The sequence below is a fragment of the Uranotaenia lowii genome, chromosome 3 (genome assembly GCF_029784155.1).
Source record: "Uranotaenia lowii strain MFRU-FL chromosome 3, ASM2978415v1, whole genome shotgun sequence".
Lineage (NCBI taxonomy): Eukaryota > Metazoa > Arthropoda > Insecta > Diptera > Culicidae > Uranotaenia > Uranotaenia lowii.
Genome location: NC_073693.1, coordinates 12,569,056 through 12,594,068, shown reverse-complemented (window position 1 = coordinate 12,594,068; position 25,013 = coordinate 12,569,056). Strand labels below are relative to the sequence as shown.

General features: G+C 39.4%; 1 protein-coding gene across 2 annotated transcripts in view; it reads left to right on the top strand.

Annotated features, from left to right (window-relative positions):
* Nucleotides 1-3,222: 3,222 nt before the first annotated feature.
* LOC129750741 (homeobox protein PKNOX2-like) overlaps nucleotides 3,223-25,013 on the top strand; it is a 227,925-nt gene continuing 206,134 nt past the window's right edge. Inside the window, exon 1 of one of the 2 annotated variants that reach the window (XM_055745760.1) lies at nucleotides 3,223-3,733. The gene's annotated coding sequence lies outside the window, so the exon portion shown is untranslated. Of the gene's footprint in view, nucleotides 3,734-4,221; nucleotides 4,356-25,013 lie in introns of those variants that run through there. The other variant, XM_055745763.1, reaches the window with a different exon arrangement.

The window sequence follows — 25,013 nt, the reverse complement described above, 5'->3', positions numbered from 1 at the left end:
AATTTCGGCAATCACAACTGAGCCTAACAAGCTCCAAATTGGATGGAACAAGCACCGCTGGTCCCGAGTTGTATGAAAAAACAACGAAGGCAGAAGTCATCGGCAATATCCTGCCAACCGATGACCAGGAGGATTTAAATTCAGAAACTTTTTACCAAATTCAGCAGCTTTTTTTGGGTGAGTAATATGCGGAAGCGACAGAGGAAGAACAAATAATCAAAATATCATTTAAGACTACGCTGCTGGGAGGAACCTATCAACTAAATTCCAGTTCCTGAAAATTGAAAAAGCTGCTGGAGGAAAAACAGATTTGGGCATCGAGCCGTGGATTGTGGTTTCCAGGTCAGGGACTTTTGTGCTAGCCAAAAGGACAGGAGTATTTTGGAATTTGAAGGGCGATTCCCGATAATTATACGGATATGCTAAAGGTGATAAGATGCGGCAATCTCTTTTAGTGATGGAGGAAAGAAGAGTCGTTTTCAGAGCAAATTACACTTTTAAAATAATTATCTATGGGTATTTTCAATGTTAAAAATAATATTCAAATATATTCGAAATCATGTTAATTCCAATACCAAACTTTAATAAAATAAGAAGTTTTATTTTTTAAATTTCAATCTGTTAAGCATCTAGTCTTAGCATTCAAGATTATTGCCCAAACATTTAATACTAAATATGGAAATAGTTCGGTTTGGTCCGATTGGGCGGATTTCATTGAAAAAAGCCAGATTTTTGCACGAATCTATTTTAATAATTATTCACCTTTATAATTTTGATTAAAAAGTGGAAATAAAATTAAAAGTATTTTGATTTTCTAAGTTTTTGTCATTTCATCGTTTTAACGTTTCGCAAATCAAATTTCAATTTAAACTGAATTTTGGATTTCATTAGATCATACTTTCCATTCAGTATTTTAATTCAAATTACATATTTTAGATAGCAATGAAAAAAATTCACTATATTTAAAAATTATTTTGCTAATAAATTTGTTTTATTTTGTTTCCAAAACCAACATTCATCAGTATAATTAACTATTTAGAGCCTAACATTCTGATTTAAATAAATTTTCGATAAAATTCCTATCTCGTCACCACCTCAAAAGGTACCGACAATTCTCACCTAAAATCGTCACCTGAATGCGACGATTCTCACCCACGGTGACTACGAGAATAGGGTGAGAACTCACAAAGTTCATCCGAAGTGACAATCCTCACCTAAACCGACTGCTGGAATAGAGTGACTTGGGTGACTCTACTATCGTCACGTCACTCGAGGCGCAGAATAAGGGCCAAAGTCGGAATGTACCGAGTCAGCCAAAGCAGCCGCCTGCTTACGATATGCGAAGCTGGAAAAGGCAGTTAAACGAGCTTGTAGACGAGACAAAAGACTCTGGACAAAATCCCTTGCCGAAGAGGGAGAAAGACCGCTGCTATTGGTGATACCCGATAACTATATGATATTTCTCGCCGCCTTAGTGGCGCAAGGACTAATGCAAGAATGCCGCTGAAAGACCGAGTAGGTCAGCTGCTGACAGATCGAACAGATCAGCTCAAACGCTGGATTGAGCATTTTGAACAACTTTTCCGAATCACAAATAGCGATGGCCAACAGAACCCGCATCTCGAGGCGCCAACAGTAAGTCGCATAAATGGCGTCAACTCGGAAGCGCTGGCTGAAATAGAAGCGGCAATCAAGGACATGAAATCCAACAAAGCGCCTGGGATCGATTGCATTCCTGCTGAAATGCCGAAAGCCGACCCTGCCTTGTCAGCACAAATGTTGCACCGTCTTTTCGCTGACATTTGGAATACTGCAACATTCCCGGCCGATTTAACGCAGGGTATCCTTGTAAAGGTCCCGAAGAAAGGAGACCTGAGGTGGGTAACTGGCTTGGCATAACTTTGATTTGTACAACCCTCAAAGTACTCAGCAAAGTCATCCTGAACAGGATCCAGGAGAAAATCGACGCTACACTCCGACGGCAACAAGCTGGATTCCGATCCGGACGATCATGTGTGGACCACATCACAACGCTACGAATCATACTGGAGCAAATCAGGACTCTCTTCTGCTGGTGTTCGTTGATTTCGAAAAAGCATTCGACCGACTTAACCATGAAAACACCCAGATCTAAGGCGACGAGGAGGCCAAGAGAAATGAGTCTATCTCACCTATCTCACAGTACGAGGCATTTTCGTGCAAGGTCCTGCCCGACAGTGTCTTGTCTGATCCAATCCCGCTAACTGCTGGAGTGAAACAAGGATGTATCTTATCACCGCTAATTTTCTCATCGTAATGGATGAGATCTTGACTGGATCGATTGACTGTAGACCAAACCGAGGATTGCCGTGGAATCCTTCAGCAATTGAGCAACTGAACGACCTCGACCTGGCAGACAATATTGTTTTGCTCGCCCAAACATAATAAGACATGCAGAGCAAACTCGACGACCTCACCGAAAGCTCCAAGGCAGCAGGTCTCAATATCAATGTCGGAAAGACCAAGTCGATGGAAATCAACATTGAAAATCGTTCCAATTTCGTGGTAGCTGGACAAAAGGTTGAGAAAGTGGAGTACTTCCAGTATCTTGGTTACCAGATTACGCCTGATGGTGTGGAACTACATCGCCGGTGTCGTCAAAAGGCGCTAGAAATCGAGATGGAGCGCTGGAAATGAAATGGACACACGCTACCAAGGGATGAAAACGAGATTTGCAGAGAGGCACTTGACTGGAATCCAGATGGGCATCGAAAAAAAGGCATGCCCAGAAACTCGCGGCGGCGCGGCGTAGGCTAGCCGCTTAAATCCGCACAGTTGACGAGAACCTTGACTGGCAGCAAGTGAAGACGCTAGCTCCGGATCGCCAGCAGTGGAGATCTTTTATCTCAGTCCTATGGGTCGGCGCCGGACCCTTAGGTTGGTAAAGATCAAAGCAAGAAAAAACAGAAATCTAACAGAACATTTGAAACCGAATTCACCTACTGCAACTATCGAGCTTACTGTGCTCAACACCTAGAGCGCTACAATCAACAGAATGATAAAAGTTCTCTTTCACACAATCGAACACACAAAAATGTTTGCCAGAAGCGCACGACTAGAGCAACCGCATAAACACATGAATATAGTCTACTCTTTTTCGCGCAAAGAACGAAAAACCAACCAAGCCGGCAGACCGCCATGCAGCGGATCGACGCCCGTCAGTTCTGTTCGGCTTCGGTTCGACTCGGGTCTTGTGCCGTCCGTCTGCCGTAGTTCGCCGCCACACCAGCTCGAACGAAAACAAAAAAAAAACAAACCTCACGCGGGACGCATGTAAACATACCGAGCGGCGGGCACACATACGGGCCTCAACAACACGCCGGCGAAAAAAGTAACGAAAGCGAAACGAGAAGATCCTCGCGCGTGGAACGTTCCGGCGCGCTGTGATTTATGCGTTGCTATTTGTTTAACCATAAATAAGCATTCCGGTACACAGAGAAAGGGAGAACCGGAAGGGCACCATCATCGCAGGAACCTGCAACGCCATTCGCAGTGCCACAGGTTCTTTTCGGGTTGCTCTTGAAGTCAGGTGTGTGTGCGCGAGCGCCCTTTGGGTGATTTATGGTGTGTTTGTGTTTATATTTTTTGCGGCATTCGTTGCATTGGCTCGTGGTGCCGGAGCTAAAGGAGAGGCCAATAAAAATAAACCATTCAGTCTAATTTTAGACACCGCAGCTGGATACGGATCAAAAAGGTAAACAAACAATTACGGTCCCATTTCGGCTTCGGGCGGCATAGCAGGCCTTGATTGGTTCGGGTGTGTGGGATTTTGATTGATAAACTTTTTCGCAATCAGTTTTATTTTTTGCAATGGTTCAAATTCCTAACCGTTCGATAAAACGGAAAGTAAATCCTGGCGGTTTTAAATTAATTTTAACAATTATTCGTTTTTCAAAGGAAGGTCAAATTTGTGCCAATTATTTTGCCACTAACGCGCTCATTCAATTAAGAAATACCGTTCCAGTCAGCTGGTTCGGATAATACACACTATTGGCTAATTGATTGAGACTTGAGCTCAGAGCAACGTTCGCTCGGATCATCATTATCGTCGTCATATGAAAAAAAAAACGAACAAAAACGAGACAAAGTTCACGGCATTGACAGCGCGATAAGAACAAAAGCGTGATAGAGAAAAAACCAAACAGACCACGACTACTGAAAAACCTGTGGTCATATCAATGCGTCGCGCAGGTCGCGAATCCATTTCAATCAAGTGATTTCATCGGGGTTATTCCGAAACGAGTTAGTTCAAAATCAGTGATATTGTGGAAAACATCTTATACGCGCTACATTACACCAGCAATCCAGCTTAAGTGGTAAGCAAACTTTTTTAGGACATCAACAAGTTGAACGCGTACTGGTAATTTTTAAAGTTTGTTTTGATTGAGTCGTATGAGCCACTGAACGAGTTTCGAGGAAATCGCTTTGGAATTTTCGAAACACCTTTAAAATTCTAGTTCTGAAACTATTGGTCAGAATAGCCTGAAAACTTGGGATCCAACTGAGAAATATTTTTAGAATATGCCTGTTTAATTCGATATGGGCTTTGATTTTGTTCTTTTTTTTTTTTTCTTGTTGGGGAGAGAGTCCACTGCGACCATTAAGTTGAACTATTGTGGTTTACCCCGCGTTATTATTTTTACTTTGCTATGCTACTTGATACCCCTGCACTATTGGTTGAAGTTGCAGTTGTTTACCGGTAGCACTACGAGCACACACATAGCTAGGAAGGATCTCCAAGTGCAATCTAAGTTCCCTTGAAAAGATCCATCCACATGCATGTGCTGCATCATTGAGGCGTACAATTCCAAGGTATACACGGCTAGCATTTCACTAATGCTAAAACCGCCAACCTTCATCATACTATGTGTGCCAGGTTATGTCACGACCGGGATTCGATCTCATGATCGTTGGCTTAGAAGACAAGGATGCTATCCTCTAGGCCACGATCTGCTGGCTTGATTTTGTTCTTATTAGTCAATATGTACTTCAGTAATTACTATCTTTTACAGTGATCGAATTGGCTCAAACGTCGTTTTGCAAATTGAGGAATTCAATCTGGAAACATTTCCTGTGTCCATTCGATCAATTAATACTAGGGGAGATAAGGGCATAATGGCCACCCTAAGGAAAACGCTTATTTAATCATAGAGAACAGCTATAATATGTGAATTACATCATTGTTTCGTGTTTAGACACTCAAATAGTCTATTGCCTAATTGGATGAAACTTGGAAAAGTGCATGCATGTGCTATGCATTTTAAAATTTTTTGCCGAAAGCTGAAAACCAGTCACTGAAGGGGCATAATGAGAACTCCCTAGGGGCAGTAAAAGCACAATTAATCAGGACAGGATGAGCATTTTCTGCCGTATAATCTAGCAGCGAATTCGACTCGATGAAGTCAACTGAATAATAGAGCTACAGCTTGACTTGTTTCATCTGTCGATTTGGCCTATTGGTAAGGTCTTGGAGAGGTAATCATTAGACTCGAGTTCGATTCCTGGTCAGGGTGTTTTTTTTTTCATTCATTCATTCATGATCGATGCATTTTGCACTAAACGGTGAGGCGTAGATTCATCAAACAAAGCAATAACAAAATAATCTAGATTTGTTTGTAGCATTCAAAGAATTAACATATGCTCATACATCATGTTTCTGGTGTTTTGTTTGACGGATGATGCTACTAGCTGTATAATGTAACAATCAACGGTCAACGTTGACAAATTTATGCTATGCCAGCGAATTGCATTCCGCAACATATAAGAAACTGCAAGTGGACTCAATATACATTGACTTCGCCAAGGCTTTCGATAAAGTTCCACATAGAATCGTCATAGAAAAACTTACTCGCTACGGCTTTCCTGTATTGGTAACCAAATGGTTGTCATCGTACCTGCTTAATCGTCGAGGTTTTATCAACATTCGTGGTACTCACTCTATTGTATTCAACATGCCATCTGGTGTACCGCAGGGCAGTCACTTAGGACCGCTTACCTTCGTGCTGTTTATAAACGATTTAGCAACATGCCTTCAATCACCAAAACTACTGTTTGCTGATGATTTGAAAATCTATCGAATCATAGATTCAATAGTGGATTACGTTGCGCTACAAGATGACATCGACAGATTACTGGCGTGGTGCAATTTACATGGAATGGAAATTAAAGGCGGTAAGTGTAAGTGCATAAGCTTCTTCGGGAGTAGAGCCTCAATCGTTTACGACTACGCTTTGAGTGGAAGCTCTATCGAAAGGGTAACCTCCATAAAAGATCTTGGGGTTACTTTTGATCAAAAGCTCACTTTTGCCCAGCATGTCGCGACGGCTACAGCCAAAGGTTTCGCTTTGCACGTTTTTTTCGTCGGAATACGTCAAGTTTTGAAGACCCGTACGCATTGAAAACTTTATTCTGCTCGTTAGTACGCAGCGTCTTAGAATATGCGGTTCCAGTTTGGGCACCCTACCACTCCGTCCACAATTGAAAGAATCCAGAAAAAAAATTCTGCAATACGCACTACGCCGTCTGCCCTGGCAAGATCCCGTACGGCTACCTCCTTACTCTGAGAGGTGTGGCCTACTATCAATGACGCCTTCAAGTCAAAGAAGAAACTATCTGCAACGAATCTTCATCTACGATATTTTGACCAACGCTGTTGACTGTCCCCAACTGCTCCAGAGTTTAAACCTATATACTCCAGCTCGACAACTACGCAGTCAGTTGATTTTTTGGTTGCCAAGAAGCAGAACAGTATTTGGACAAAATCACCCCTTATACCGATGTTGTCAAGCTTTTAATGTTGTCTCGCACTTATGCAATCCGTGATGTAAACTAATTTTTAACTAATTTTTAATTTTTTTTTTGTTTCGATTATAGTCGTTTTACCATCTTTATGGCATTCGCGACTAATTTTTAATAGTATTGTAAACTTATTCATAAGTTAGTTTTAATATCTAGTCTGTATGACAGTAGTCAAAGACTCCAAATAAAAATAAAAAATAAAGTAAATAAAAAAAAAACAATCATGAATGGTATGTGAAAAAAAAAATCGCCTCGAACAGGAATTGAACTCGAGTCTACTGATTACTTCTCCGACACCTTACCAATAGGCCAAATCGACAGATGAAACAAGTCAAGCTGTAGCTCTATTATTCAGTTGACTTCATCGAGTCGAATTCGCTGCTAGATTATACGGCACAAAAACGCTCAACTTGCCCTGATTAAAAGTGCTCTGTTCGCCACAGGTTAACAAATTTTAGTAAAAATGCGTTTTAAAATTGATTAAAGTGAAAAATCAAAAATTAGCGGCATGCACTTATTGTAGTAGGGGAGAGGCGGGCTATATGCGCATATTAAGGAAAGCACTCATTTTCTCCCATATTCCAATAGATAGGAGTCTGAAAACTATATGCACATGAGCGGACATCTGTTTTCTATACGTAAAAGCAATTTTTCTGTTAAAATCTCTAACAGTTTTGGTGAAAATAATTTTATAATAAAAGAAGTCAAAATAGCCGATTTCCGAAACCGACGGGCTTAATGCGCATATTTATGTTTTAAGCTATATTTCATTTACACTTGCAATATTTTGAAATAATTTAATTGAAAATGGTAGAAACGGATGTAAAGCATACGTCAAGGCTGAAATTTTGGTGAAATTTTTTACACCACTAGTTCTTTTGTATGAAACATAGTTTAGTATGCCATATGGCCATATTTCATGGTAATATTTTGTTCATATTGTATTTTTATCGGATCTGTATGAAGTTCTTCTTTTTTCGCTGTAAGATCATGATTTGAGCGTAGATTTAATGTTTAAATGATAGAAAGTAAAAAATTTAAAAGACTAATCTATATTTCTTGATATAGGCATTTTACCTGCCTTGATATGGGCATTCAGAACCTGTCTCTTATTCCAATATCTTATCATCTACAACTTTGCCAAAAGCTTCAATTTGTTGAATTTCCGATTTCCAGATGAATAAGAAAGAAAAACCATTAAAATTTTTGTTCACTGAACCTGTACGCACAATGATTAAAGTTCAATATATTATAACAAAACTGACAAAAATCTTGTTTGAATTTTTAAATTTTTTCGACTTTATATAACAATTTAATTTTGTCATGCCATGTTTTAAAAGCGTATCAGCCTCAAACTGCACTGATTAGATATGATGAATCTCTAGCCATATCGTCTATCGGCTGTATGCGCATATTACCCAACATGCGCATTTAGGAACACTTCCCCCTATGTCAACTTTGTATACTGCACGTTTGTTGCAATCAAAGCAACCCGTTTGTTCTACTCGACCAGAAAGCTGTCAGAGGGTGAAAAAAGTCAAAAATAAGACCAGCTCATCGGTTCGGCTGTTCCGACATTTTCAGCGCACTAGATTTGAAGAAAAGGTGTTGTTTGTCCATTTTCGTGTCCTGGTAAGTATTTCCCATAAAATTAATCATGTAAATCATGAAAACAATAAAAAAAATAAAGATTTCCTTCCTCCTACTCTGTTTTCAGCGAAAAGCGATGGGTCGAGCACAGCACTGCACGGAGGTCCAGCGAGCGATCATCCGGAATCTGTACAAGACTGGCAAAAGGCAACGCGAGATTACAGTACAGTACAGCACATTTCAGATCAAAATGATTTAAAGATCATAAAAGCTTATTTGGTGGTGCTCATAAATTATAATATTTTCGTCACTTGAGAACCTAGCTGGTTATTATTTAATAAAGTCTGCTTCATTTAATATTGGAACACAAACAATTGCGTGTAGTTCAGTCATTTATTAACGAATTCATAATTTGTTTTTCATACAAATGTAGCATTTTCTTTACTCTTTCATAAAAAAAATCAAAAAAATTATTCATTGCTGTTTCGAAGAAATTCTCGTACTTTTCCCGTAATACGGCACATTTGGCGGCGCACACCCTTTTCGTCCACCGTTTTGGCGATTTGATTCCACCAGTTCTTCATTTGAGTCATGTTCCTAACAAGTTTTCCCTTTGCCTTAAGCCTCCGCTTCGTGATTGCCCAGTATTTCTCTATCGGCCGGAACTGGGGGCAGTTTGGGGGGTTGAGGTCCTTCGGTATTACGCTGACCCCGTTCGTTGCGTACCATTCCATAACCGTTTTGCTGTAATGGCAGCTTGCGAGGTCCGGCCAAAACATTACTGGACGGTCGTGGGCACGAATAAACGGCAGAATCCGTTTCTGTAGGCACTCTTTTTTGTAGACTTCTGATGTCATTGTCTTGTCAGTGAGAAAGACTTTGGTTTTCTGTCCACAACTGCATATCCCCTGCCAAATCATGTACTTGCGGGCGAATTTATCCGCAAACACGAACTTAAATTTTGCAGGTACATCCCCCCGAGCCGTCGCCAAATAAAATTTTTCACCTGGGATTTGCCCAAAGTCCGCCTTCACGTAGGTCTCATCGTCCATCAGAATACATCCGTCGAACTTGGTCAGCACTTGGTCGTACAGCTTTCGAGCACGGATTCTGGCCACATTGTTCTGCTTCAGCGTCCGATTTGGCTGTTTGCTGGCTCGGAATGACCTTATTCCTTCCCGGAGACGAATTCGTCGCACCGGACTGTGAACGGCCTGGAACTTATTGGCCAAATCGCGGTCTGAAAGATTAGGATTCCTCTTGACGGCTTTGATGACTTTCCCACGCAGTTTCCGGTCGACAGTTCCACTCCGACGCTTCGAATGCGGCTTCCGAGCCGTCTTCAATGTTTCCTTGTACTGCTTGATAACACGCCATACGGTATTTCTGGGCATTTTAAGCTGTTTAGCTAGCTTCGATGCCGACAACAATGGATTTTCAAGAAAACTGTGCACAATTTGATCTCTCCGTTCGGCTTCCATGGCGGTTGTTTACAAAATGCTATCGTTTGGTGTTATGACATAAATACATGGTGAAAGGTAATGAATTTCCTGACACGTGGGTGAAAAAAGTTTCCAAATCCGTCCACTAGGAGCGCCACAATGAGCAAAAGAATTTGTTCCAATATTAAATGAAGCAGACTTTATTTCTGTAAAGATGATAAGGATATTTCTTTTTGATGAAAAATTAATACTATAGGTAGTACGGAACAAATCCTCATGAAAATTTGTTTAAGAAAAAACGTACTATTGTAGAAAAAAGGAGTGCTGATTATGCCCTGGGTGCTCGTTATGCCCTTATCTCCCCTATGGGTAAAAAAACGATTTATTTAAATTGTTTTCTCAACAACTCTCGTTATGCGACTATAATGCCCGAACTTTGCCAGGTTTTAAATAAAATAGCCCGGATAGGTGTGGTAGAACTGCTGCCAATGTTAAGCTAAGTTAAGCTTAATGATGCAAATTTTAAGATTTCAACCATCGATAAAAGTAAGTTTCCTATTTCGTTACTAATGGATTCTATATAAAAATTGTAATCGTCATTTAAATGATAACGATGAAACTTTTGTCTATTTAACACAAAAAACTATTTATGTAAAAAAAACTTAACAATGAATAACCCAAATATCCACAAACCAACCACACCCCCCACCCCCGCTCCCATGAGTCAATTCTTCCTAAGGCCCTGGTCACGGTACTGTTTTTCCAAACATTTTTCGGATTTCGAAGAGGTTAAAAAATTGAGTCTGTTTTTTTCGAGTTTCTTAATAGCCTTCAAATCGTTGCCAGCGAAAACATTTCCCAGTTTTCTCATTGCTCAATATCTACTACACTCAATTCCTGTCTGATTTTTAGCCATCTTTTTGCTCAGCTGGTTGCAGAGAGAACATGGCAGAACTTTCTATCATATCCGAGTTAAACAGACTTCAGAAGACATTTTCTACGATATTTTCACTACGCAGATGGAATTGCGATTCCCAACACCATTGAAAACGACTTTAGTTATCATTTATGATACAATTTCATGTTTGCTGTGTCAACTCGTGTCAAATTTGGCAAAAGTTTAGTCGTCCTTCAGAGATCTCATTTTTTCATATTTTTTTTTTTTAGAAAAAGCTCGTATAAACATTGCGATCTTTAATGGATAAGAATTTTTTTTACAAAATTTCTTTGAAAGGCATTTTGTTTTATTTATTGTTCTAGCTCGATTGAGCATTTTTTTCATTTTTTTTGCTGTATTGTGATGATAATGAGAATTTTTTTGGTAATTTCTTCGAAGAAACATTTAGAAAAATACTATTATGTATGCCATCAGAATCTCTTATGAACAGGCCCCAGGAGAAAAAAAGTAATGAAATTCATAAGATTTTCTTAGGACCTCTTTCTAAATGAAGTTCATTTCAGTGATAATAGAGGAGGTTTTGTTTTTCATAAGTTTTTTTTTGTATGGGGTTTCCTTCCTCTGGGATGATTCATGCCTAGAGATAGTTTTATGATTTTATCAAAACATTCGAACTTTCATATGATTTTTTAAAAACACAGGAAATGCCACAAAAATATGGATTTTTATCCGATGCATTGATGATTTGAGTCCCATATCTTGAATTTTATTACTTTAAATTCATCCTTTTCACACTCGTGAACATCAGCAGCAAATTCATTCCGGTTCAACTTGTCAAAAAAAAAACAAAGTTGCAAAGATAATTTGTTCTATCCTCGTTGTGGGACTTGAAGTTCTCCCTCTAAATCAGCAGACACGTCCGTTGTTGGCGGATGTACGGAAAAACCTTGGGAAATTCCGTTACTGATTTCGGTCTCTAAGCTTTTCGCTTTTGGTCAGCCAGTAACAATAACAATAATTTCGAAAATTTAAAGTCTACGAATAATTCCAACATTTTTATAAATTATATGATTTGCTATAGATATATATTAACCATTGAATAGTTCAATGTCATAATAATTATTTCTTTAAATGTATTATTTTTTCAGAATTGCTTCTGATGATAAAGAATCTTGTGCGTTTTTTCCCTGCCGCTTAGAATGGATGTGTTCATTTTATTTTCACACAGCCGTTTCTCCCGTTTTTGATAAGAACTTCTTATGAAAATAAAAGAAATTCATAAGATTTTCATGAAAAATTATTTTATACTCAATAAAGCGGTTCCCAAGACGTGAAAATCAGAATATGATTTCTTCTGAATGTATTAAAAACATTTAGAACATTATTTGTACAGAATTGATTCGCCCAACGATGGGTTAACTTCAGCTTCAATCCAATTTTTTAAACATTGCTTTCACGTGTGTTGGTTAAACAGAGTTTAACAAACAATCTAACATAATTTTCAGCCTTTAATTCCCTCATCAGGAGTTCATAATCTCTTAGAGCTCTAAAACATCAGCTACAACCTAAGGATATGACAGATTCGGCTAATTCATTAGGATAACAGTACTTGATTGACTCTAGCTGAAACCAGAGGATCTGGCGTATCTAAGTTCACTATTCAAATCGTCGATTCAGCAATCAATATTTGTTGAAGGTCGATCGAGTGGCGACAAAATTCGTATCCGGTTCGAAGGACCATGTCCAATGTTACCTCCTTGTGGTTAGGTTTGAAAGCATTTGATTTCCTAGAGGAGTTTCAATTTTTCATAAATTCGTGGGTGTAGAAGTTAAGGAATTCGAAAAAAATAGTAGGATTTTCGAGACTGGGTAGAATGTTTTTGTTAAACTTTTGGTTTTAAGATAAATTTCGAATAGTTTTGATGCACCTTGAGTGTTTGTGCTCCCCGCATTCCTAGACGGTACTTTCGTATTGTTAATCCACTCAATGTACAAAGAACTTGAAACATGGCACAACTTCCGTTGACAAAGTCTAGTCCAGAGTGGAAAGTTTCGTTCTCTTAAAAAAAACCTAGACAAGAATAAATATCGCTGCATAGAAACAATCAAACACAAGTCGGTATTGATTCCTTCGTTCTCATACTACCTCGTTAGAACTGGAGACCGGTGGGTGACTTCTTCCAATCTCCTACTGTTATGTTTTGTTTTCAAATTCGATTCGATTCCGATTCGTTTCGTTCGGTTTCCAATCGCAGGAATAAGCACGTGAAGTGAATAAACGATAAACACAGCGTCAGACGACGGACGGTCGAAATCGAAATCATAAGACGCGCTCAAGCTAAGCTAGACCCATTCTCCTTCATTCTCATCATGGATGGCACAATAACAAAGGCGCTGCTCCAAAGGTCCAAGAAAATATACTGGATGAGGAAAAAAATTGTTCCCCAAAAACGAAACGAAACGAAACTGTTTTCCTTGGTCCAAGCGCGCGATGTTCCTCCTGATGTATTTATTTATTTTCATTTCGTCTGTTTGGAAATTCAAACGCGCGTCGGCAACCAGCAAAAGTGGAAACGAAAAAAAAATCTATACTCCGGGTTATACGATTTGGAATTGGATTTTGGCCTTTGCGCTTGGTCTTTGGATTTTTTCGGGACACGGTTTCGGGAAAGAGGATTATTTCATTTCTGTTTGTTTCGATTTTTTTTCTCTTTCTAGATATTTCATACATGTCTAGTTTCTAAGGAAGCGCCATCGAGGTGGTGTGTCGGCATTTGGATTTGTTATTTTCCGATATATCTACTAAATGCTTTCGCTACCTATTAATAAAACTCGATTCTATGAGTGGATCATCTGGCAAATGGTTGTGATCCGGATGGATTTTTGGGTGCAACGCAATCCAGTAAAAAAAAAAACAGATAAATTGCTTTTCAAAATCTACTGATCGTTGAATTCAATCCGGCTCGAAGGACCATGCAAAAAGCTAGAAACTGATTTGAAGAATTTTAAAATTCTTATCTCAAATCTGAATTGGAAATCTGGAAGGAATCTGAATCTGAAATGACAAAAATAACAAAATTTACATATTTGACCAACATTTTCAAAATGACAAAAATTAAATAAAAAATTAAAAAATCAAAAAAAAAAATTTAGAAAAAAAATTATAAAAATAACAGATGCCATTGAAATGACAAAAATGTGTAAATGAAAAAAAAAATACCAAAAATATCGAAAATGAAAAAAAAATTAAAATACAGTAAAAAATGACAAAAATAACCAAAATGACTAGAAGACAAAAAATGACAAAATTTACAAATTTGACCAAATTTACCAAATTTTAAATAAAAAAAAATGCAAAAATCACTTGGTTAAAATAACAAATGATTAAAGTAATGAAAATAACAATTTAAAATATTGACAAAAAATGACAATTCTGACTAAAATGACTAAAATGTCAAAAATGACAAAATTGATGGAAATGAAAGAAAGAAGCAAAATAATAGTGAAAATACCCAGAAAAAACTGAAATAATTAAAAACACAGAATGATTTTGTTTATAAATATGACAATAAAACGAATATATCTAAAACCGACATGAAAATAGAAGTTGAATCTAAATCTGAAATCCAATATCTCAATCTTAAATCTGAATCTGAATCTGAAATCTAAAATCTGAATCTGAAATCCGAATTTGAAATCTGAATCAGAAATCTGAAATCTGAATCGGAAAGCTGAATCTGAAATCTTAATCTGAAATCTAAATCTGAAATCTCAATCTGAAATCTGAATCTGAAATCTGAATCTGAAATCTGAATCTGAAATCTGAATCTGAAATCTGAATCTGAAATCTGAATCTGAAATCTGAATCTGAAATCTGAATCTGAAATCTGAATCTGAAATCTGAATCTGAAATCTGAATCTGAAATCTGAATCTGAAATCTGAATCTGAAATCTGAATCTGAAATCTGAATCTGAAATCTGAACTGAAATCTGAATCTGAAATCTGAATCTGAAATCTGAATCTGAAATCTGAATCTGAAATCTGAATCTGAAATCTGAATCTGAAATCTGAATCTGAAATCTGAATCTGAAATCTGAATCTGAAATCTGAATCTGAAATCTGGATCTGAAATCTGAATCTGAAATCTGAATCTGAAATCTGAATCTGAAATCTGAATCTGAAATCTGAATCTGAAATCTGAATCTGAAATCTGAATCTGAAATCTGAATCTGAAATCTGAATCTGAAATCTGAATCTGAAATCTGAATCTGAAATCTGAATCTGAAATCTGAATCTGAAATCTGAATCTGAAATCTGAATCTGAAATCTGAATCTGAAATCTGAAATCTGAATCTGAAATCTGAATCTGAAATCTGAATCTGAAATCTGAATCTGAAATCTGAATTTGGAATCTGAATCTGATATTTGAATCTGAAATCTGAATTTCAAATCTCAATCTTCAATATGAATCTGACATTTGAAATCCGAATTCAGAATTCTGAAATTTTAACCTGAATCTAAAGTCCAAAATTGGAATTTGATATCCGAAATTTGAATCTTAAATCTGAACATTGGATTCTGAATCAGAATTGTGAAACATGAATCTGAATCTGATTTTTGTTTTCTGATTCTGAAATCAACTGATAGTTTTTTTACTATCATGTTTTTGTTGCTGATAGAAAAATCTCAACTGGACAGAAAACCCTTTGAATTTTAATTTCAAAATCACACCAAACACTGGGGGAAAAGAAATCGAGATTGTTGCCTGCAGTTGGACCTGACTTTTCTAGCCTTCCTCAACGAGTGTTCTTAGTTAGCTAGGAGTGAGCTACTCGCTTAGCTCTGTGTCCACTCGATGTACAAATATGCTGCATTTTTCAGCGTTTCAAATTTCCTAGCCTCGACTTCATTACGTTCATTTGCTGTTCTGCTTCTTCCCGAAAATTTTCCCGTTTATCTCGCTTCCTTGCGGAATTCCCCGAAAAAAAAAACTTTGCTAGAAACTCGGGTTCGTTCCAATCTTGAACCGCTTCATTCGCTTAATTAAGATTTATCAGACTGAGATTTTGCTCCCCCACTCTACTAATCCCCTTCAAGTCCCCCATCACGCTCAATGTACAGTCGGTGAGTTTTCATTCCCACAACAACAAGGTCCTGGAAAGCTGCTGCCGTCTGCCGTAGTCATCGTCGTCAGTTGGTGATTAAGATTTTAGTTTAATTTTTTTTTTCGTTGCGCTCCCGTCCTTCCGTTTGCCCCAACAGCTGAGCGTTTGAGAGTTCATTTTCCAAGCATTTTCCAAGGTTCTCGAAATTACTTTTATCCTCCTCTGCCTCTTCTTGGCCCCAAACCAAACACCCTCTCTTCGAGGTATGACTAGATATATGTAGAGCATACTACACCTTGCACTATACCTATGTAATCCAAGCGCTTACGATGACGATGATGATGAGGTTGTTCAGCAGCAGACACGTGGCATCCCGCTGGAAAAGTGGAATTTTAAATTTCGAAGTTCAGCATAAAGACAGTTTTGGTTAGCTACGGATTTAGCTATATGACGGACAATGGGCTTTGATGTGAAATGATGAAAAGCTAGATCCTACAAATTAGAAAGTTGATTTTTCAGTTTTTATAACCATACCTTGGGCGAACACGAAATTATTGCGACACATTCAACAGGGCATAACTTTTTTACCATTGGGTCAAAATCAACCAAATTTTGCACACTTACTCATTGATGTGTATTGTGAAGGGGAAGCGGAGGGAAAGGTGAAGCGGATGATTAAAGCAAATCCCAACGTCTCAAGCCGTGATTTGGCTCAAAAGCGGCAACAATCGACGGCTAAACTCGGGCACGGAAGCTCTACGAGAAGTTGGTGACAAAATATGGCTGCTGTGTGATTGACGACGAAACGTTTATAAAAGCCGATTTTAAGCAAATTCCGGGGTTGGAGCTTTTCACAGGCAAGAACAAGTTCGATGTGGACGACAAATTAGAGAAGAAGAAGATGCCGAAGTTCGCCTCCAAATATCACGTTTGGCAGGCAATCTGCTCTTGCGTACTGAGGAGTAAGCCTTTCGTGACAAAGAGCACAGTAAATGGCGAGATCCACAAATATGAGTGCCTCAAGAAGCGCCTTTTGCCGTTCTTGCAGCAGCACGACGAAACTCCGGCCAGATCATGCCACTATTCTAAAAGTGTCCTGGGGTGGTATGAGGCCAATTCTGTCCATTTTGTTCCAAAGGATATGAACTATCCGGAGCTGCGTCCTAAGGAGCAGTACTGGGCGATAATGAAGCCGGAACTTCGGAAAAGTAAGAAGACAGTCAAAGACAAGATATGCTTTGTCCATTGGCAGGATAAAGAACATGAATATTTATTACACTAGGCTCCGATCCAACGACCTTCCAGTTTGTTTCTGGTCTCGACACTGCGGGAGATTACTAAGTCCCTCCAGTTGAACAAAGCTCTGGGTCCGGATGGCATCCCTAACGTAGCAGTGGAGGCCGCGCTCATGGAATTTCCTGAAATGTTCCGGTCATCACTGCAATAGTATGTGGATGAGAGGGTCTACCCAGATGTGTGAAAGCGGCAACGATTGGTGCTTCTGCCAAAACCGGGAAATCCACCAAGTGACCCATCCGCATATCGCCTCTTGGACCCGGCTGGCAAGGTGCTGGAGAAGGTGGTCCAGAGAAGGATACAGCTCTACATCGAGGACGAGAACGACCTTTCCGATAAACAGTTTGGTTTTCGGAAAGGCCGCATCACGGTGGATGCCATTCGACGTGTCATCGATGGGGCAGAAGAAGCCAAGCTGAAGAAGAGGAGAGGAGACTGGTTTTGCGCAATGGTCACCCTTGACGTGAGGATCGCTTTCAACAGCGCAATCTGGGCAACGATTGCGTCTTCACTCATTCATATGAAAATTCCGGCTTATATCTGTAGGATGGTGGAGTGTTACTTCCGTAACCGCCAACTACAGTCCATGACCAGCGAGGAATTAGAAACAGTGAGTGTCTCGGCAGGGATTCCACAAGGATCTATACCTGGACCGGTATTGTGGCACATCGTTTGCGACGAACTGCTGAGACTAGTGGGATTCGCCGACGACGTGGTTCTCCTGGAATCGGGCCCATAAACAGAGGAAGTCAAGCTACTTGCCACAGTAGCGCTCGAGCAAGTGGAAAGTTGAATGTGCTCCAAGAGCTTGCGTCTGGCTCACCACAAGACCGAAATGGTGCTGATCACAAACATGATTTCATCTCAAATAGGGACGATTGCAGCTGGACCGTACTCAATCAAGTCCAAGCGTGCTATTAACTATTTGTGGGTGATGATCGACCATCGGCTGAGTTTCACGAGTCATGTCGAGTACGCCTGCAAACGAGCGACAATGGTGACGACAGCCCTCTCGCGGGCCATGTCGAACAACTCAGCATCCGCTGCAGCAGAAGAAGGGTTCAGACGAGCGTGACCTCGTCCATTCTGCGGTACGGAGCGGCAACCTTGAGCAGGCAGTGTAATCTGCAGAAGCTTTTCAGTGTGCAGCGGCCCATGAACCTGCGGGTTATCAACGGATACTGAACAGTGTCCTCGGTAGCAGTTGATGTTTTTGCGGGGGTCATTCCCATCTCGGTCTTGTTAGGATGAAGATGTACGGAGCTGCTACGGAGCACAGGCACATGCCAGATGTGCGGAAACATGCCAGAGACACCTCGATTTCCAACTGACAGCACCAGTGGGACAGCTTCATCGCTTGGTCTCTAGCGTCGGATTTTGGATGGATCGGAAACATGGAGAGGTAGATTTGATGCAGATCTTGACTGGTTACGAATGCTCCATGCAGTACCACCATCATCGATTTGGACATATGGCTTCGCCATTCTGTCCAACCTGCGGTGACACAGTTGAGACACCAGAGCACGTAGTGATCAACTGTCCAAGGTTCGAAGGGGTACGCATTAACATGCTTGCCGCCTGTGGACCCGACACGATAGCCGGATACATCGTGCGGAGGATGTGTGAGGATACCAATATGTACTTGGCGCATGGTCAGCGATGGGTTCACCCGGATCATGAATGTCTTGCAGAGGAGTTGCTAACCAGCATTATTCCGCGACCGGTGTAGGGTGACTTCTTAGCCGGAGAGCATCTGGGCTTCAAATGGTGGGTTGACAACCTGGAAGGAATGATAAACATAATTCTGGTCCTCATTCGTTCCTACCTCACGCCTCCACGAGCCATATGATCACAAATGACAACCAGCTAAAAGTGTATACGCAGCTGGCGGCGAAGCCCGGGCAATGTTATCAACTCGACAATAGCAAAGTGAGGAGGTGCCCCAATCCTAAGGAACCTGTGGGGCACCATGGCGCATCCCTTTGTATACAGCCCTTACTGTGTTACAGCAGGGCAATGACAGAGCTGACCGTTACCTCTCTAGCTATTCGTGGGATCAAAATATGTACACAAACAAACAAAAACAAGTACCGACTGCTCGTCTCAGCCGGAAAATATGAAAGTCACAGAAGGTGAACTCGAAAGACAGCCCTCTAACGAGTCATTCACGGGAGTGCCATCCATCTCATCTTCCGCATTAGATTCACCTGCGGAAATGAACGAAGAGAGCGGGCAAAACGTGGAAGTGTGGAAAAATCGAGAGCCAAGAAGGCCAGAGGGCCACAAGCCCCAGCAAGACAGCCATACTCAAACGAATCAAAGCAAGCTCGACCACAGACCAATGAGGTTCGTGAAGGTCTACAGAAGGCCAAACGCCCAATGAGACCAAAATAGAAAATTAAAGGCAAGTCCAAACAAAGACCCTCCTATAGTGAGGTTGCTGGTTCTGTGAGGGTAGACATATTAGCCAAATATTCAGCCAGCACACAGCTGAAAACAGAACAACTGAAAATGGTACAGCAGGCGATTAAACGGGCTGTTCTCGGTCAAAGACAGGAAAATCTTAAATCGAAGTTCGCTCAATGTTCGTACAAGTCTGGTTTCATGGTTGGGACGTGTCTTGACAAGCCTACATCGGACTGGGCAAGTTACACCATCAATCAAGGGTAGGAGCTGAGCTAGTCGCCGTTGGAGATAATCAAATCCTGAAGGCTCACCTACCTGGAGCTGCCAAGGACCTTATCGGTACGATTCAGGCTACAATTGAAAGCCAAAACGGTGAGCTTAGTACTGGAAGCTGGAGATTTTACGACATCCACGCAAAGAACGAAACTCTCGAAGTGATTTTCACCGTAGACGAAATTTCGATGAAAGAGTTGGAGAAGAGGAACTTCGTCATATACTATGGATTTGGTTCCAGTAAAATCTGGAAAATAACCTAGAGAAATCCAGAAAGCAGAACTATTGAAGGGAACACCACCTTGTGGTAACTCTCATTCGACATACATGTTTCTTTGCTTGTTGTGCCTTCTAATTTTAACAAATCTGCCGCAACACCAACACCACTCGAAATCCCATAGGCACCTAATATCGGACACATCCAGAAATTTGGAATACAGAATGACCATCAAAACTCATTCATTCGCCTCTTTTGTTCATTCATTCTTCTCCAAGTAACTCATCCTTCCAAGTAGTTCATCCGTACAACATGAACACTTAGACTATCACACGCTCTCAACTTTTTAATCATGTATAGTATACTTTTCAATCATTTTCTTTTTTTTTTAAACACCGAACGAATAATTTCTCCGTTTCCACAGAACATTAATGCCAAATTCTTCAGAACAATTTAAATCTGCTGATAGAAGGCTGGTCTTTTTAATTACTGTTCCTGTACTATTACTTTTTTTATTGCTTTGTTCAATGCAAATCTACTACCCATGACATATCTACCACACACCGATAAAGCTGTTCAAGGACCCGGGCAGCCTAAACAGGGCCTTGTAAAGCACCAGTCGGCGACAGACGGGTATCTCAGCTTAAGTTAGCTAAAAAAAATTTAGTTCGCTTACAAAAAAGGTATGTCAACGGTTACGGCCTTACATACTTTAACCCAAAAACAAGAAAAGACCCTAGAGGCAAAAGAAATAGCACTCGCTACTTTTCTAGACATTGAAGGGGCATCGACAACGTATCTCATAGTTCAATCGAAACAGCTACGAAAAGACGAGGGTGCCCTTCGGCAATTGTTTACTGGACTAGTGCCATGCTCATAAATAGAACCATTTATGCAAGCTTGGAAGGACTTTAAATCAAAGCCTCTCCAACAAAGGGATGTCCCCAAGGTGAGGTTTTATCACCGTTGTTGGCTTGGATTCCGGAAGATGAGCTCAGTAAACAAATCCTCAAAATTTATCGTTGGGACAATTTAAAGCTACAATTTATTGAGTGGTTTTAATGTTAAAATTAAGATGTCTATTCCATTAACTTACATTACAAGTTTCTTTTCCGATTCTATCATTATTCGATCCAACACCACAATTCTTGGATGTGTTTCCAGTCCTGATAATATAAAAATCAAATTCTGCTCTATTGTACAAAGTAAAAACGACTTACGGTAAGTTCCGGATGGGATGAACTTATGTTGTCAACAAACAGTTTTCTCCAGTCATCAACCTATTCGAATTAATGATTTTATATGTAATTATTAATGTTTGTTCGTATTTTACATATACTCACGACACGTCTTTCATCAGTCGGTCATCAAGACCCAAGAAGTCGAACAAAACAATTGGAACGATAATCTGACCTATCTTAGAAAAACTGTTATCAATAACACATACGATTTACCAATTTAAATAAATTACAATTTTCTTACAGGTCATACTAAACAAATTTCACGGTCACAATAGAATTCCTGCACCAACTCTTTACGCTATCATTTCTATCACAAATGGGAAATTCGCCATTCTACCAAGAATAACTTTTTTCCAACATGTCAGCGCCCATGAACATGAACATCAACAGATTTCAATGTTTTGTTTTTATTTTCCTTTCCTTTTATGTATTCTATTTTCCGTCAGTTCCGCACAGTGGTGAAAAATTGCTCCCAACAGAAGTGATTGGCATTGCAGATGACGTAGTAATAATAGTTTGGGGAAAACATGAGAATGTGTTGTCAAACAGAATGCAATCTGCACTTAACTACACACTATTCTGGTGCAGGGAAGAAGGCCTGACCATCAACCCTTCCAAAACTACTGTGATAGCATTCACTACGAGACGAAAAACTGCACTAAAACCTCAAAAATGAAACGGGGAAGTGCTAAACTTCGAATCACAGGTGAAATATTTATGCATTATACTAGATTCAAAGCTATCATGGAATCCGCAGATAGAGCAAGTAATAGCCAAGGCTACAACAGATCTATGGGTTTGCCTCAAAGGAGTAGGGAAAAAATGGGGACTTAGGCCGAAAATTATCCATTGGATATTTACAGCTATAATAAGACCCAAATTCTCGTATGCTTCTTTAGTATGGTAGACCAAAATTGTGCAAGCTACGGCCCGGAAGAAACTAGCAAACCTTCAGAGAATAGCAACTCTAGCTATAACCTATGTGGTTTATCTATAGGTGAGGACGAGACTGCCCTTGCACGAGTGTGAGAATGAGTTTTTTCAATGTTTTGATTGCTACGTCACAAATGTTCATGAACGTCTCGACGTTGAAGTCGCCGTTCATCGACGACATGAAACGTTTCATGTTATTTGAAAAATCACGATCAAAGAACCCTTTTATTTACGCTTTTTCTTCCTGACGCCTAGTATGACGACGCTATGAGTTCTAAATAATAAACCATAGTACACAAAGGATAGACTGGCAAGGTGGAACCTAATTAACTCCGACCTATGTGAATTTTGTGGAACCGTAGAAAACATCAATCACATACTGTATGACTGCATCAACTTCAATCAACTAAGAACAAATTATGATATACTGGTCAACAAAAAAGATTTAATTGAAATACTTAGAAATAATAGCATATCAGAGTATAAGGATCTGTCCGACTTTTTGAGAAATACAAAGAGGAACATCTGAAGATACTTAATCAATAAATGAACATCAAATTAAAGTCAATAAATAGTAAATGTTACTTAACTAATGAAATATCACTAACCCCATGATATGGGAATAAACGGTCGAATTAAATAACACGCGAACTGTAAATAAAAACAAAACAGTAAAAATCCACAAGACTTGGCATTTCTGGATCGATAGGTCTACAGCCAAAAGAAAGAGAAAAAAAAAACCATAGTACTTTGAAATATACAAGGTAGGCTATTCCGCTCGCTCCCCGGCTCCCGCCCCAAAAAATAGTTATGGAAAAAACTGGCAAATGTATTGAATTTTTCACAAAATCAATTTTTTTTCTTAAAATTGACAATCATTAAAATTATGAGAAAAATATGCATTGATGCATTTTAATGCAACGAACAATATTTGGCTTTTCAAAATCGCTAAAAGTAATATGCAACGGGCTTTTGGTCGATTTAAAACTAAAATTTGGTGATTATTTCGCCTTGTGTGGTCATTTTCTTGTGCAGTTTGAACAAAAATTCAAACTAATTGATTTTTTATCACAGAAATATGAAGTATTGTACATCTTTATCAAATTTTCAACATAGACAGAAGAAAATATTTAATTGTTTGCTCTCAAAAAAGAGGGACGGTGATCAAAATTTCTTTTGAATGCTCATAATTTATGGTTCAGATCCGAAAATCCAAAGCAAAAAAAATAGTTTCCGATGAGCCTGAAGAATCAATATTTAATCTAAGGCCCTTTTCAAAGGAATCGAATGGCTATTGACGGAGAAATAAATAATTTTGATTGCCATTCTATATAAAACTGCCCAATTTTCATAACTATTTTTGTTGGTATGCAAGTATGCTGTGTACATACACGGAGCTTTCAAGTGAGGTTAAGCGCAATAGCCTACCTGTTATTTTCCATGTACTATGATAATAAACAACATTATTTGCATCCCAAACATACCTCCTAATATGTTTCTATGGTTACATTTGGACCTCTTATACTTGACTCCGTGATGGCGTCGCGTTACGTCACAATCGTTCATAATAACTGTATGGATACAACGAACTAGTACTAAAATTTTTGGTTGTTCCCACCTATAGATAAACCACATAGAGCTATAACTAGCTTCATGCGAAGCACATCAAACTACATACCCGATTGGAACAAGATTCTCAATCAGCAATCAACTGTAACTTCAATCAATAGTGTAGATGAGTCTGATAGCATACTGTAACGCGGGGTAAATACCACAATAGATCAACTACTGGTCGCAGTGGGCTTTCCACTACAAGGAAAAAAATCCGTGGCTCCGGTCAGACGATCTTGCATAGCTCCGAGCTAATAATCGTTCACAACAAGATGACTTTAATCGAAGAAAAAATCCCTTGAATTGGAGACTTGCCTCAAAAATGCGTTCGATAGCTTTGGTTGATCGAAATAATTCAGGACAAAGAGTCCAATTGAAAGAGTTCTGAGATCCTTGGGAACCACGCGTTGGTGAACGTTTTGGATGAGTTGAGTGCTTTTCCGACCGGATGTGGGCTTTCGATCCACAATCAGACGTTCTTTGAAACGATTTCTTATACAGGATACCGTAGAGTTCATACGATTTCTTCTTTTGGACCTTATTCGCATATTAAGCATAGAAACGAAGATCTCTGTTTCAGCGTAATCATCGTCTAGTCCACTGGAAAACCATCCATGTAGGTAGTTTAAAGCCGTCCATAGTACAAAAGCCCTATCACGTTTTTATCATCTATTCGATGCTTCAAACCAGAAAATGCTAGATGTGATATCATGTGTAATGTATCAAATCTTAAAATTCCTTCCACATATTAATTTCTACTTTATAAGTTTAATTTGTCGTAAAGCCGACTCACAAATCCTAGAAATATGATTTCAATAAAAGTTTGCAAAGCACAAATTGTGCTGATGTGCTCATAGTTAAATAATCAAATAATAATGATTAGATATCCTGTAAAAGATTTTTTTTTGCTGAAACTATCTTGAACCTTGAAGTTTGTTCCCTGCAGAAACCCAGTGTAGAAAGATACTTGCTCGCGATAACTTTTCTCGTTTCCGAAGTCTTAAAAATTACCGCGCTTCAAAGTCGTTGAGTTGCGATCCAAACTTGGTTAGTATTTGTCGTCGGATCGCGTGGGTGTATATTTTTGTGTGGTGACGACGCCTCAAATCTTTGGCAGCAATGTAGCTGGATTGTAGGTACGTGTTGGGGCCTGTTAAATTATT